Source organism: Hemicordylus capensis, chromosome 4 (assembly GCF_027244095.1).
Source record: "Hemicordylus capensis ecotype Gifberg chromosome 4, rHemCap1.1.pri, whole genome shotgun sequence".
In the NCBI taxonomy this organism is placed as follows: domain Eukaryota; kingdom Metazoa; phylum Chordata; class Lepidosauria; order Squamata; family Cordylidae; genus Hemicordylus; species Hemicordylus capensis.
The window spans coordinates 65,839,849-65,854,277 of record NC_069660.1 but is presented as its reverse complement, the minus strand read 5'-3'; the positions used below and the strand labels follow the sequence as shown (position 1 = coordinate 65,854,277).

At 42.8% G+C, this 14,429-nt stretch overlaps 1 protein-coding gene and 1 long non-coding RNA gene across 3 annotated transcripts in view; one reads left to right on the top strand and one right to left on the bottom strand.

The window, feature by feature from the left end:
- LOC128322913 (uncharacterized) overlaps positions 1–8,657 on the bottom strand; it is a 44,648-nt gene extending 35,991 nt beyond the window's left edge. The window contains exons 1-2 of one of the 2 annotated variants that reach the window (XR_008306067.1): positions 8,584–8,657; positions 1,879–1,937 (exon numbers count right to left, since the gene is read on the bottom strand). This is a non-coding gene — a long non-coding RNA (uncharacterized LOC128322913). The remainder of the gene's footprint in view (positions 1–1,878; positions 1,938–8,583) is intronic. The other variant, XR_008306066.1, reaches the window with a different exon arrangement.
- RASSF5 (Ras association domain family member 5) overlaps positions 1–14,429 on the top strand; it is a 151,955-nt gene that overhangs the window by 5,493 nt on the left and 132,033 nt on the right. The gene's annotated exons all lie outside the window — the stretch shown is intronic.

Genomic DNA, 14,429 nt, shown 5'->3' with positions numbered 1-14,429 from the left:
AAGGAAGGTGTTCTAGGCCCCTGATCATCTTGGTTGCCCTTTTCTGCATCCAGTTCTACAATAAGATATGGTGACCAGAACTGTACGCAGTACTCCAAATGTGGTCGCACCATAGATTTGTATAAGGGCATTATAATATTAGCATTTTTATTTTCGATCCCTAGCACAGAATTTGCCTCTTTCACAGCTGTCGCACACTCAATCCTTTTTTATTTTAATCACCAGAAGTCTGGTTCCATCTTGGTTCAAGTGGAGCCTGTCCGTTTGGTACAGATTTTGCTTGCCCGAAATGTATGACAGTGCCTAACACATCTAAACCTGTCCTCCCAGCAGCACCATCTCATCCATGCATTGAGACCTCTCAGCTTCACCTGTCTAGCTAGCTAGCTTTGTGCATGGAACAGGTAGCACTTCAGATAATGCTATGCTTGGGGTCCTGGAATTCAATATGCTATCTAGCAGCCTAAATTTGGCTTCCAGGACTTCCCAACTACATTTCTCAGTCCCAACACCGTTGGTTCCGACATGCACCAGAACCGCTGACTCCGCCCCAGTACTGCCTAACAGCCTATCTAGACGTTTTGTGACATCCTCAGCCTTCGCACCAGGCAGGCAGGTCACCGTGTGGTCTGCATGTGGGTCACAAACCCATCTGAAATAGATACTCTCAGCTGATGCTCTCTCTCTTAATTATTATGCTACAACAGTACTCATATCAACAGAGAGGGGGATGTAGAAATTCCATGCAGAGATGTTTCATTATGTTGACGTTGCATTCTTAGCAACGTTAAAATTTAAATTGATAGCACCTCATAAGGTAGTTAGATTTTTATACTTCTCAGGGACAGAAATGTCAGCTGTGCATTTTATCATTGACTTGGGGCTATCCTGCATTCTTGCATTTGATGAAGTATGTGTATATATTTCCCTGTTGATTTTCCAGATCTGGCATGGTCATATTTATTGTCTTCTCTTAGGGAAATCACTCTTGTCTTAAATAGACCATAGTCAAGCTAATATTTTCATTAAGCATAGATTTCACACTGTTTAGTACAATTTGATGTTTGCTAGTGTTAGAAATGTAGTCTCTTTGTGTGATAAATGACACTTCCCCAAAGATCATTAGAGCTACGCCCCTGGTTATTATCACTACTATTTTGAATATTTATATATCACTTTTGGGGGGGGGGGAGTTCTCATAGCAATTTACATAGTAAAGGAATGGGGAGGGGGATGGTTCCCTGTCCCAAAAGGTTGCACAATCTTTAAAAAAAAAACCAAATATACAACATCAGCAGATAGCTACTGGGAGGGTCAATTGTTCTTCCTCCTCTAAATAGAAGATGCCTCCTTGCCCAATTAGCAGGGGTTAATGCTAATTACTGAGCATAAATGTAGCTGAACTGGGAATTCTGCTTAGTTATCGGAAGTAATCTTAGATTTTGGATGGCTCCTGGAAATTAGGAACATAGCAATTGCCCTACTAGGCAAGCCAAAACACATCCTTTCCTGTTGATCTTCATGCTCAGAACTGGGTGTGGTGTTGAGATTGTGAGCACATCATTGTTTTAGACAGTGAGATTCTGATATGTTTCTTTCTTGCTCTTCCTAAAATTACTTAGCTTTTATCTTCCTTTTTAATACCACAGTGCCCCAAGTTGGCATTTATGGGAGCTATCCACAGTAACGATAAGAACTGTTTATCGAAGTGTAAAGACTAATTTTTAATTCAAGATGATGAGTGGGGAGAGAGTCTATTAGAAGCACTATCCCACCCAGTTTGCGCTAAGCTCCTCTCTTCATGCAGGGCTGTATGCTTTAATCAATTAATTGGGGTAATTAATTGAATAAAGCTTTGAGTGCAGATTAAAATCTTACCTTCAGGTCTTGTGTGCTGCTGAGCAGGCCACATGGATGTGTCATCTCATTCCTTCCTACTTGATTAGAAAGATGCAAAAAATGAAAAGGCCTTTCCTTCTTTCTGTTGGTATCCAAAGATGGCAGAGAGCTTACAGTGCAGGATGATACAATGCTCAAATAATGGGAGGAAAGATAGGGGGATCCTTATCTCAGACTGTCCCTCATTTTAGACATTTTTAGATATTTTAAAATTCTTGCTTGGCAGGCAACCCAAAATATTGAAGCCCTGCTTGACTCCCCTGTAATTTGAACATTGCTGTTTGAGTTTCTGTTGAGGCTCCATCTAATGAAGTGTGAAGGAATATTGCCTCCTCTACACCCCCTGCTTCATTTTAAAAGACCCTGCCCCAATTTTGCATGTGTGCTGTGCTCCATTCATGCTTGACCAGAAGCTCAATGTTCATTACTGAGTCTGGAGTTCCATCAAAATATGTAATGCAGGTGCATCACTGGCACTGCTTTAGTCAATAGGAGATTGCATAGCTGTTCGTTACTGTTCATAGGGAGAGCCTGCCAATATCATGGTCTCTGCTTAATAAGCTTTGCACTCCAGCTATTTGGCAGGGAATTGAACTGGCACAAGATGGCAAGCTTCTCCTCTCTTTGCTTGACAGTGTTGCAGCTTGTTCCTGCATCTCAGGAGAGCTTTCCGGTCTTGTAGCCAAGTATTCTTTTGTTGACCCTTCTTAGCTCCCTTCTTGATTTTACATTTGGGCTTGTGCCCAAATTCATACTCCATTAAGTATTTCTCACTGGGATATAAACATACAAGAGCAAATGGAATTCAAACCTGTTCTTGCAAGACAATGGGAAGAGACAGTAGCTGCATGTGGTCCTGCTGCATCATGTTAAGATTTTAAGACTGCAGTATTATGCACACAGCACTGTAATTTGGTTGTAGTGAGATGTCAGGAGTTAGTCAAGGTTTTGTTTTTTCATGGTATGAATGGTTACATCATTGTGAACATTGTTTTATACTTGGTATTTCCCCTTGGTATATGTTCTTTCTCAACAAGGCTTACCATTTTTATACGAGTCCCAATCAATGACCCAAATGGTCCAGTTCCAATGATATCTGAATAGCTTGTTGGGAAAATAAACATGTGACTATTACCAGCTCATTTGTATCAGGCTGGTGGTCCCTCGAGCTGGAAACAAGCAGGGGGAGAGCAAGTATTGCAGAGATTGTGAGAACCAGCCCTAAGTGGTCATGCCTAAATCCCATTGAAATGTAATGGGACTTAAGTTATTCATGACTAATTTGTCTGTCTTATTTCAATGGTGCTTAGTCATGACTAATTTAGTTAGTCCCAGGACTTTAAACTGCTGGTAAAAAGACCCACAGAATTATTAACCTTATGGCAACATCTTTCGATAATTGGAATTGCAGTTATAATTTTTGATTTCTCCCTCCCTCCCTCCCTCCCTCCAGAGAGAGAGAGAGAGAGAGATGAATTTAAATAAAACAGATTTTAAATACTGGCATCTTTTCAAACAAGCAAGCAAAATGTAAGTATCTGGAGCAAACGTACATGCATGTTTACAATAATTGCTGCTTCTTATCAATTGCATGCAGAAACATATTCATGTTGCCAAATTTCTACTGTCCTGGGTGTATTACTACTGATGAGGCAGCCCATATCTGGATTTAAAGAAGGATTTATTTGGTGCCAAACAGTTTAACTAATTATCCTAACTAATTCTCTAGGTTATTTGAATGGCACTGTTTGTTGCTGAACAGAAGTAACAATCGTATACTCAGTCCAAAGGGGATTTTGCTTGGTGGTTTTCAGAGGAACTAAAACATTTTCAAATCTGCACATAAAATAAATCCCCTCTAGATGCCATTCTTCATTCAACAGACACTCCCTTTCCAAAATAATAGCTTTGGGTGGATTCCTTTTGGCTTTTTATACTGCAGTTAAAGCTGGGTGTGTCCTGGCTAGGGAGAAGTCATGTCCTATAGCTGTCAAGAATGCAGGGATTATTTCCTGACTGGTTAGTCTCAGTTTTGCTTTTGGTTCTTTATTTTTGCATAATGGGATGCATTATCCTCACTCTGTGAGATGCCTCTTGATAATGGCCTACTTAGTCCAAAGCCCACTGAAATAAATGAGAAGAACTTCTCCAGATTTTACATCAGAAGCAAGCTGGAACATAGGAAGTTGCCTTATAGTGAGTCAGATCATTGGTCTATCTAGCTCAGTATTGTCTACACAGACTGGCAGTGGCTCTCCAAGGTTACCGGCAGCTGCCTGGGAGTGAACCTGCTCTTCCCCTGAACTATGGCCCCATCTCCGAAGGGGAATATCTTACAGTGCTCACATGTAGTCACCCATCCAAATGCAAAACAAGGCAGACCCTGCTAAGCAAAGGGGACCATTCATGCTTGCTATCACAAGACCAGCTCTCTTACCTGTCAACTGTTAAATTTTTGCATTGTTTTAACTTGTTATATGTATTTTAATTGTTTTTATGTTAACCACCCAGAGACGAAGGTTTGGGCGGTATAGAAGTTAAATAAATAAATAAATGCTTAGCTCAGTGATGAGGTCAAAAAGGTGTATCCCAGACAAATTAGGTTTGCTGAAGAATAAGATGAGAGATGGCCCAGTGATTCAGGATGTTGCTTTGGACTGGAGATGTTCAGGTTCAATAATCTGTTGTGTCAACAGACCCCATCTACCCGATCCTATATCCTTCTGTAGCTGTTGTGGCATAATTGCTTTTTCTCACCACAACGGCAACTATGAGGACCTGTATAAGGGAAGCATGGCCTTTCTATCTGAAGGATATAGGATCGGGTAGATGGGGTCTGTTGACACAACAGATTATTGTTGTGATACTTAAATTTGAGCCTGATACTTAAATTTGAGCCTTCAGGCATGAGGTTTTTTTTAAAATAATTTATCTGTCCAGTGCTTTGCTTATATAAAATAAATGACCGTAATAATGAGGAGGAGAGCATGATGGCCCTGTTTGCCTCCAAAAAGAAGGGGAAATTCCCCTTTCAAATTCTCTTTTCAAAGCTGGCATGAGGAGCTATGGGCCTGCTCTATACATCTTAGGATGGGGTGCAAGGAACTCATGATGGGATCACCTCTCCACATCCCCCCAAAAGCCTTTTGTATGACATTTCTGTACTGTGTAAAGTCATCTGTTATTGGTCAAAGGGCTAAGGGCTGCTGAGCCGACGCTGTGTTTGTGGGTTCTTTGTTTTTTTAGATCACTGTGATCCATTGCGAATTGCCTGAATAACACTTTGGCCTAAAGGCAGGACAGAAATTCAAAAATGCATGCATCTCTTCTAGCTCTGAAGCTGTAGCACTGCTGCTGCTTTGCTGCAGGATTCAGGGCCAGGAGTAGTGCTCCCCTCATGTGAGTGACATAAGTCCTAAGCCTTGATTCTATGTTCAGTGAAACATAGGTTTGTATGGAAAGCAAGGTAAGACTGGCCAAATTCACAAGTAATGTAGAACCACAGTTGAATGGGCCAGAGGTTCCCGAAGCTTTACATGTGAATGCAAACAATTGCGGTTTGGTGCGGCAACGGACCCAAGGTTCCAGATTTCTAATTCCAGTTGGAACCCTTGGGTTGTAGTGAGTTTTGTTGCTGCAGCCCCAGGTTTGACGCAGCCTGCAGTACGACTGAATTCAGAACTGCAGGCTGTGTCCCCTGGAACTGGAGTTGAGGGAGAAAGTTCCTCACTCAGCTCCAGCCATGATTGGCTTTATGGGTTGTCCTTCATCGAAGAAGGAAGCCCACACAGTCAGTTCCCCCTCCTCTCCGCAGTCTCACTGACTGCAGAGAGGGAGCTCTCCATTATGTCCAAATTTGGATGGGAGAGCAGGGGGATGGGGGAGCGGAACCACAGGTCCATTGGACCTGCAGTTCTGCATTACGTGCAACTTGTTAATCTTTCTGAGTTCAGATTTGATTTTTAAAAAACAGGCTATAATCTTTGCACACTTACTGGGAGTAAGCTCCATTGAACACATAATTTATTTCTGAGTAAACATATGTAGGGTGACACTGTCAGTTATATTATGTGTCTCTTAAAAAATAACTGGATTTTAGTGCAAATGCAAAAGTCTACACTTTTAATTGCATAAAAGAGTCCATGACCCTTGGTCAAACACATCAGTTGACATGATGAGGAAAATTACTCAAAAGTGTCTAATTCAAATTAAAAGGACAAGTTAGGCAATACTGAACTTTTCTTTTTAACCTCAATGGGACTACTTTGAGTAATTTTCTTCATCCTTGACTATTGAGATACAATGCCAAACTGGTTTAGTATGAGGAAAACAAGCAGGCTTGCACACTTCCTCTTTTCCTTATCTGTCATGTCATGTGTGAAGGAAGGAAATGTGAAACTTGCAGTCCTGGTTTTTTTAAAAAATTGCAAACCATTGTTTGTTGTTTCATCTGAACATGGCAAATTATGGTTTGCTTCAAATCAAGACCAAATACTGCTAATCTCTCCTCACACATAGAAGGAGGAAGGAGAGGAGGGAGCATCTGAGCCCAAGCCTTGTGTTTGCTTGTTTGTTTCTCATAATCCAATTAGGGCTGTGCTTTGGAAGTCTGAAGCCAAGTAATGCACACCACCCTTTCAGAACTGTGCAGAGGCAGCCACTCCCAGCATGCCCATCTTTGTGCAATACTGCATGCTTTTGGCGTGTGTCTTGGGGGGTGGGGTCCCTTTCAGGAAGCAGAGCAGTGTTCCCTCTAACAGGGATTCCCAGTTGTTGTTGACTACAACTCCCAGAATCACCAGCTGCAATGACTTTTGCTTGGGGATTATGGGAGTTGTAGTCAACAACATCTGGGAATTCCTGTTAGAGGGAACATGGAAGCAGAGCCCCAGACTGCCCCAGAAATGGCTGAGATGTGTGTGCTGGGAGGTGTAGACTTTTCAAGATCTTCCCCCGTAGAGCTTTATGGTGAAAGGACTACACCTCCCAGCAGTCCCTGTATACCTTCCCAGCCATCACTGGAGCAATATGTCCTCCTTGCACTGAGCATTGCTCAGTGGTGCCTCTGCATGGTTCTGAAGGGTGGTGCACGCTATTCAGGTTTGAATGTTCCAAAGCACAGCCCTAATGCCAATCCACAGTTGAGTGTTACGAATGAAAAGTCCTATTGAGATAGTCTGGTTTTTTTAAATAAAAAAATGAAACAGGAGCAAAATTCGGTGACTCATGATTTCAAACCAGGCCTGCTCAGCTTTGGCCCCCCAGCTGTTTTTGGACTACAACTCCCATATCCCCAGCCACCGTGGCCAGTAACCAGGGATTATGGAAATTGTAGTCCAACATCTGCAGGAGGGCCAAAGTTGAGCAAGCCTGTTTCAAACATTCTAAATATGATAGAACGGGTCATATATTTGTTGTTGAGCAAATTATAAATATTTAGACTGTCAGCCAGGCAGCATGGGCATTTATTTCCCATGTCATTGAAAAACCATATTCCGCCCAGTAACTACAGCCCTTGCTTCTAGAGAATTCTCAGTACTTAGTCATCGGGTATGTATTCTTACTTAATGTCTTCACAGGTATACAAAGTAAACCAAACAGAAATCCTTAATTTCACAATTGCTTCCCTAAGCAGTTATAAATTTTATAAAGAAAAAAGAGTGTGGGCTGCATGATTAGAAATGTTAGATTGTGGCTTCTGGGTGCTCCTTTTTTTTTAGTTGCAAACAAGATATGTTTTAATGATGATAGCAACTATTTTGTACAGTTGTCCCTCACCAACTGCAGGTTTCCCAATCGCAGATTTAAGTATCCGCAACTGGGAAATTGTGACCAGTCTTGCCAGGGGCGTAGCAAGGTTGGAGTGGGCCCAGAGACAAGATTTTAAAATGGGGCCCCCCCACTCAAAGTCCAGGGCCTCCGCACACCCCAGGCCCCCAAGGATTTAAGTCTGATATTCCAAAATAAGTATGCTGCCTGGAAATACATTTCACTGAATACACACACGCACACGTCACAATATATAGTGATATACATTGAGTACTATACATTTGTTTTACTTTTAATGCCTAGAACACACTAGAAAGATGAATGATTAAAATGGGCCCCTCGCTGCAGATTAGCCAAGGAGACTTTCAACCATGCAGGGTGAGCCTATGTTTGTTTTCTCAGAATTCTGAACAAATTCAGTCAAGTTTGATTCCAGGAGGTTTTTCACAGGAGGCTTTTAAAGCCCTTTAACACACATCTCCTCTGGAAGGGAGGTGCTGCATTCACATGTTGGCCAGATTTACCCTGAAGTCCCTGCAAGTTATTGGGGAGCAGTTCACACACAAGAAAAATAAAATAAAATAAAAGCAGAAGGCATGCTTCACAGTTCTCACTCAGACCTTCTGGGTTGCAAAACAACTTGAACATAAGTGCATTTATAAATGAATGAATAAAATAAATATAATACTGTTTCTTCCAGAAGTTTTTGTAATTTTCTGCCATGAAACAAGCCACTTATAGGACTTTTTAGATAGTTTTTTTTAAGCCAGCAAATTTTCCAAGCTGTTTAAAAATAAATATTCAGAGACTTCTCAGTCCCTCCCCCCCATATCAAAGCCCTATGGCAAGCAGATCCCTATATATCCGGGGGGTGGGGGTGGGGAAGGTAACCACAAAAAGGAGTTCACACTCTACCTGGCAGCAAGGGGTCTTCTGCTGCAAAGAACAGTGGTGGCCACTCTGGCTGCCTCCTCCTTCCTGGCTGGCTTGGGCCCTACTGGAGTTCAGGCTTCACAGAGGCCTACACCAGACCTCCGTGGAAGCCCCGCCCACCCGCCGATCAGCTGAGAGGCGGGAGAAAAGGAGCTCTTTGCAGCTTGTCTGCTCCCTCGATTGCCGGCCAGGAGAACAAGCTGGAGAGACGGCGAACAGGGCAAGTGGCTGAGGAGCCTTGGGGCTGGGCAGGGGGCAATGGGGAGTCACGTGAGGTGCCTCTGGGGGGCCCCTCCAGGCAGTGGGGCCCCCAGACAACTGTCTCCCCTTGCCCTATCGTTGTTACGCGCCTGAGTCTTGCCAACCACGATCTGAGTATCTGCGGTTTGGCAAGATTTTTTTGAAATTTTTTTTTGGGGGGGGATTTGGGGGGTTAGGGAGGGTGATTTTCAGGGGGTCATTTTCAGGGGTCAGGAGGTGGTTTTTGGGAATCAGGGTTTCCCCCACTATATTTTACTGTGTTTTTCCGAAGTTTTGCAACCCCGATTCCCTTAGCACTTGTTTTCCATTATTCCCTATTGCTTCCCAACTATGAATTCGCCAGCCGTGAGGGTTTCCTGGAACGGAACCCTCGCAGTTGGCGATGGACGACAGTATGCATGTTCAGAAAAATGTTCAGGAAATACTTCAGAAAGCTGGAAGTTTGGTTTAAATTGGTCCATTTCTTGGTTATTTAAAACACGAAATAAAACATTTCATCCTGCCCCTGGACCACTTTGGCCAGGTTGCAATCCACAGCTGACCACTGCATGTGTTAAGGTGAAACAAATTTGAGTGCTTGTCAGGTGGCCATAGCAGAACTTTGGAAGTTATATTACATTGAAAGTTGCCTTATAATAAGTCAGGCCACTGGTCCCTTTAGCCCAGTATTGTCTGTGCTGAATGGCAGAAGCTCTCCAAGGTTTCATACAGGGGTTTTTCCTGGAGATGCTAGGGACTGAACTTGGGGGCCCTTGATGTGCAAAGCAGATATATTTCCAGTAAACGACAGCATTTCATTAAGGCGCTGGGGAAAAAATGACTATGGACTAGTTTGAAAACTACGTTAGCCTCAAAAAAGCCTGGAGACAGGCTGGAGCAGATATATTTCCAGTAAACGACAGCATTTGATTAAGGTGCTGGGGAAAAAATGACTGTGGACTAGTTTGAAAACTACGTTAGCCTCAAAAAAGCCTGGAGACACAGGAAATTTTCCTGTTTAACAAACATCTTGCATTGGATTGGATGATGCCTTACTGGCCTACATGATTAGAAAAAGTTCCCACCAAGAACCTGCTGGTTGTTACAACTTCTGTAGATGTCCCTATACCCTACCAGCACGTCCCTTTATCATGGTGGGAGGGTGGTTCATCTGAATGGCCACTGTGCACGTGCTGCAATACAAGTATTTGGAGTACATGTAGAACAGCTATTTGGATGAGAAGCCCCACCATTCAATAAGAGGATGTGGTGGGAGGTCATTGGAAGATGTAGTGCTTACTGCATCCCTTTCTAAGTGCATGGGCTTGTAAGGTATCGTCCAATCCAGCCTAAGATGGATATTAAACTTGAAATTTAAGAAGTCTTCTGACTTTTTAAAGGCAGGTATAATTTCAGTCACTCACAAGATTGACTGGATAGGGTGGACTTCAGTGTTTGGCCTAGCAATTCATTTATAGTGTCTCTCCATTTTTTTCTGTGAAGTGTGCTCACTAAGTAGGAGGTCTCAATTTTGAAAAGAGCAAGACCACCTGAGGCCTCCAATTTAATGGGTATTGGATTTGAACTAAAATGTGCCCCTTGTCCACTCTTACCCCTGAAAAGTGATTGAGAGAGTAATCATCTGCATTCTTTGAACAGGTACAGCTGTTCCTGTATATGTACACTATTATTTTAGGATGCTACTTTATGGAGTTTAAATAGTCTTAGAACTGTGGGGAAAAAACTGATTATGGCCTAACGGATAATGCTATGAAACTCACAATGGAATTTCTGCTCTATGCTTGCTTGGTGAGCTTCTGCAGAACTCCTGGGTTAGGCTTTGAAGTGGACAAAATGGTGGTTTCTGCTGTTAAAAGAATCATTGTAGATCCAAGAACAATAAGGGTTTGGAAGTTCAGTATTGGTTCTCAGACTTCCTCATTTCCAATAAAGTGTGTCTCTTTTCTTCATTTCTGTTCCACTTCTGTTTCCTTAGTTCATGTGAATGCATGAATTGCTTTCCCTCAACAGACGCAGGTGGTCAGCCAGCCAAGTGTGACCATTGCATTTGGAAAAGCCATAAAATGAGGTTTGCTCCATTTCAGTGTCTGTGGCATGTCATTTGCACTCTAACCACAAAGTGTCTGGTAAGGTAGCTTGATATGCCACTGGAATCTCAGTCAGATGGTAGAAATCATAATTTTAAAGGACAGAAGCAAACCTTGCTGCCAAAATGTATCTTCACCAGATACAGAAATCCTTCCCTTCGACTTCATCACAAGGAAGTGGGTGTTCTTTGTAGAGTACTCTCAAAATGACATGTAGGAGGTTTCATTGGAAGCAGGTGTGGATTGTGCTAGCTCATTAGATAGTTAGGACAGTAGCTATTTTAAAAATAAACAAACAAATAAAAGCCAGAAATTGAGTCCAGCACCTAACTGTCACTGAAGATTTATTGTTTCATTAATTTCGTTTATTACATGTACAACCTACCTTTCTTCCCCAATGAAACTCAAGGTGACATATATAGATGAAGTTTCTAGGTGGTCAGCTATCCAGGCGCTGCTTAGTTTTTAGCAAAGTGGCTGCATTGTGTGCTTTCCTACCATATCCTTGGAGGGACCAGATCCAGATTTGGATCTACTTGCTAATCCACGATTTAAGTTTTCATCTTTGTACTGACCAGGAAATCTCTGTGGCTCCAGATCCTGATGTGGCTACAGAATTTAGGTACACAGTAGCCTGCTTTAGTAACATGTGGCAGTGATAAACGGACATGTGTTTTCTAGCCATGCTTCCCCAGGTACTGGTGACGGGTGCATTGAGCTTTTGTCTGCAAAGGCAAGTGCTGGATGCACAAAAGGCTTTCTCCGCACAGTTTTGGAACCCCGAGCCTTGTTCAGTACTTGTAATGGTAGTAGTAGTACCTGGAATGAGAGTGTGCTGGCCAACCTCATCCCTTGTGCTGGCATGTTCCATAGCCACACACACCAGCTCTCTCTGTATACAGCATTTGTCTGCAGAGATCAGACAATCTGGAATGCAGGGCTCTTGGCAGCTGCCCATTGAATTACAATTTTCATTGATTAAAAAATGCTGAAATCATATTCTTATTTATATCCTTACATGGAGTCCTTCCCAATCCAGCAAATTCCCTAAGCTAGCTCTGTTTAAAAACACACACACACACACACACACACACACACACACCCCTCTTATTTTAATTGGGTCCTTCCTTTTTAGGGTAATAGGAACTTGCTCCAGAACAGGGCATAATAAGCGGGTTTGTTTTGCCTTTGCCTCAGTGCCTCTTAATTTTTAAATCAAGAGGCACTTAAAAGGAAGTAGAGGCATTCATGTTGCTTCTCCCTATGTTTCACTTGTGAATTTTTCATAATCTCTTTGACTTCGGTAAGTGTTTGCTTAAGGTAGCTCATTCTTTTGGCAGGTGTGTCCATTCTTTTGACAATGCATTGTTGTAAATGATGGGTGCGTGGAAAGAAAACAATTGTCTCAGGCATTACTTAGGCTGAGTACAGATACATGCAGTACTCTCCAATGTTTCACCAGTTTCACCAATGAAAATAGAGGCATGCCTGTGAATATGTAGGGGGTGTGGCCAAGGAAACTGCGAGGCAAGGCATACAGTTCTGACTCCAAGTATGCCACAAATAGAAAACAGGTTCCATTTCAGGGAGTTCTGTTTCGAGCTCAATACCCTCGAAACGGCCTGTTTTGAGTTGGAATGTTTCAAGCTCAAAACGTTCTGCACATCCCTACTCTCAGATACAGCCTCAAATCCCACCCTCCTTCCAGAGTCTGTGGCCATTTAAATGGGCCGTGCTCTATTTTGTAACTTCAGGCTCCGACGGCGAGGAGGTGAGTCTTCAATCATTGGAGGTGAGTCCAGGGCAGCCTTTGAATCTGAGGTCATGGGCAGGGGAGTATCCTCTGGGCAAGGTGCAGGTGGTGGTTCTTCTGGATCAGGTATTTTTTTGGGTTCTTCATCTCCAGACCTCTCATCACTTGGTCCAGATTCTGCTGGTGATATGACTGGGTTCCTGGACAGAGCCTCAGGGCCAGGTTGTGCAGCTGTTTCCTGGGGACTTAGGGTCCATAGTGGCACTTCATCCTCATAGCTCTCAAGGTGTGGCAACAGGTTTGAGTGCATGACAGGGAGAAGATGGTATGTGATGAGTGGACAAAATGGAACTTTTTAAGGTGGTGGCTCTCTTAAATTTAGCAGGGGATAGCTACAATCCCTATTCATCCCAACATAGCAAGCCTCCCAGTGACTGATGCTAGTGTCTCACTTTCATTTCTTGTAGACTGTGAGTACCATTGAGACAGGGAATCATTTTCTCATTGCTTTTGCTATGTAAACTGTTTTGAGAACTTGTCGTTGAAGAGTGATATAGTCTTAATATTATAGTGGCTGACATGATGGGCAGCCCTCCTTTGATGGTACAGACCCCTTGGGGCTGCTACAAAACTTGTTTTCAATGGAAAGGAACACTGTGCTGCTGCCTAGAATTAGTTTGAAGGAATTATTATTATTATTATTATTATTAATTTAAGATACCCTGCCCCTCCAGTACCCCTCCAGAATTCCGCAGCAGTCCCTTTGCTACGCTGTTGGGGCTGCCTTTGAAGATCCTCAGCAGTCTTGATAGGTGGCAGAGGGCTGCTGGCCATGACAGCCATTATTATTATTATTATTATTAATCATGTGTGCCCAAAATGTGATGTGTGCTTTCATTTCTAAAATAGTATACACCTGTACACATGCCGCTATGTACACATACCTGTACATGATAATGTTATGAAGACATTGGGTAATGTTCATAGTATTCCTTACTCCAGAGAAGGGGTAAGCAGGGGTTGGAAGGGTTGGCTTTCCAGCTGTTGCTGAACTATAACTCTCATCATCCTTAGCCGCAATAAATTGTGGTTGGGGATGGGAGTTGTAATTCAGCAATAGCTGGAGAGCCAAGGTTGCCTGCTCTTGCTCCAGACCAAATGCTCCTCGTTCCAGACTATGGACAACTGTGGAAGCTACCCAAAGTTCATTTATTAACAGTCTTTGCAGGTTTCTTGTTATTTTAGTTTGCATCCAGTTCGGACACACAGTTAAATAATAACTAAGTTCTAGGTAACTTTTGTAGGTGAGGCAATGTTTATAGGGCTTTCTTGTTCCCCTGCTCCCCCTGCAGTTTGTCTAAGCAAACCATTGCTCAAGTCTGAAGAAACCAGCTATTTGAATACATACAGGTGCCATTTTGCTGCAAGGCTGCTTGTTTGAAAAGGTTAGGCTTTTTGAGCCTAAGTGAAATATGGGAAAACATTTCATATTTAAGGCCATGGGGATACATTCACTTGGCAAAAGGCAGAAACCTTCTATGTCTTCAGTGCCCTTCTGAAGACTGTTGGAGATGGTGCAGCTCTAACTTTGACAGGGAGTGTGTTCCGCATCCCGAGGGCAAGTACAGAAAGGTTCGCCATTCAGTCATCACCAGATGAGCCAGTGGTAACCGCAAACAAACCACCTCTGACAGTCTTAGTTGGTGGCGGAGTTTGGTTTCATGCAG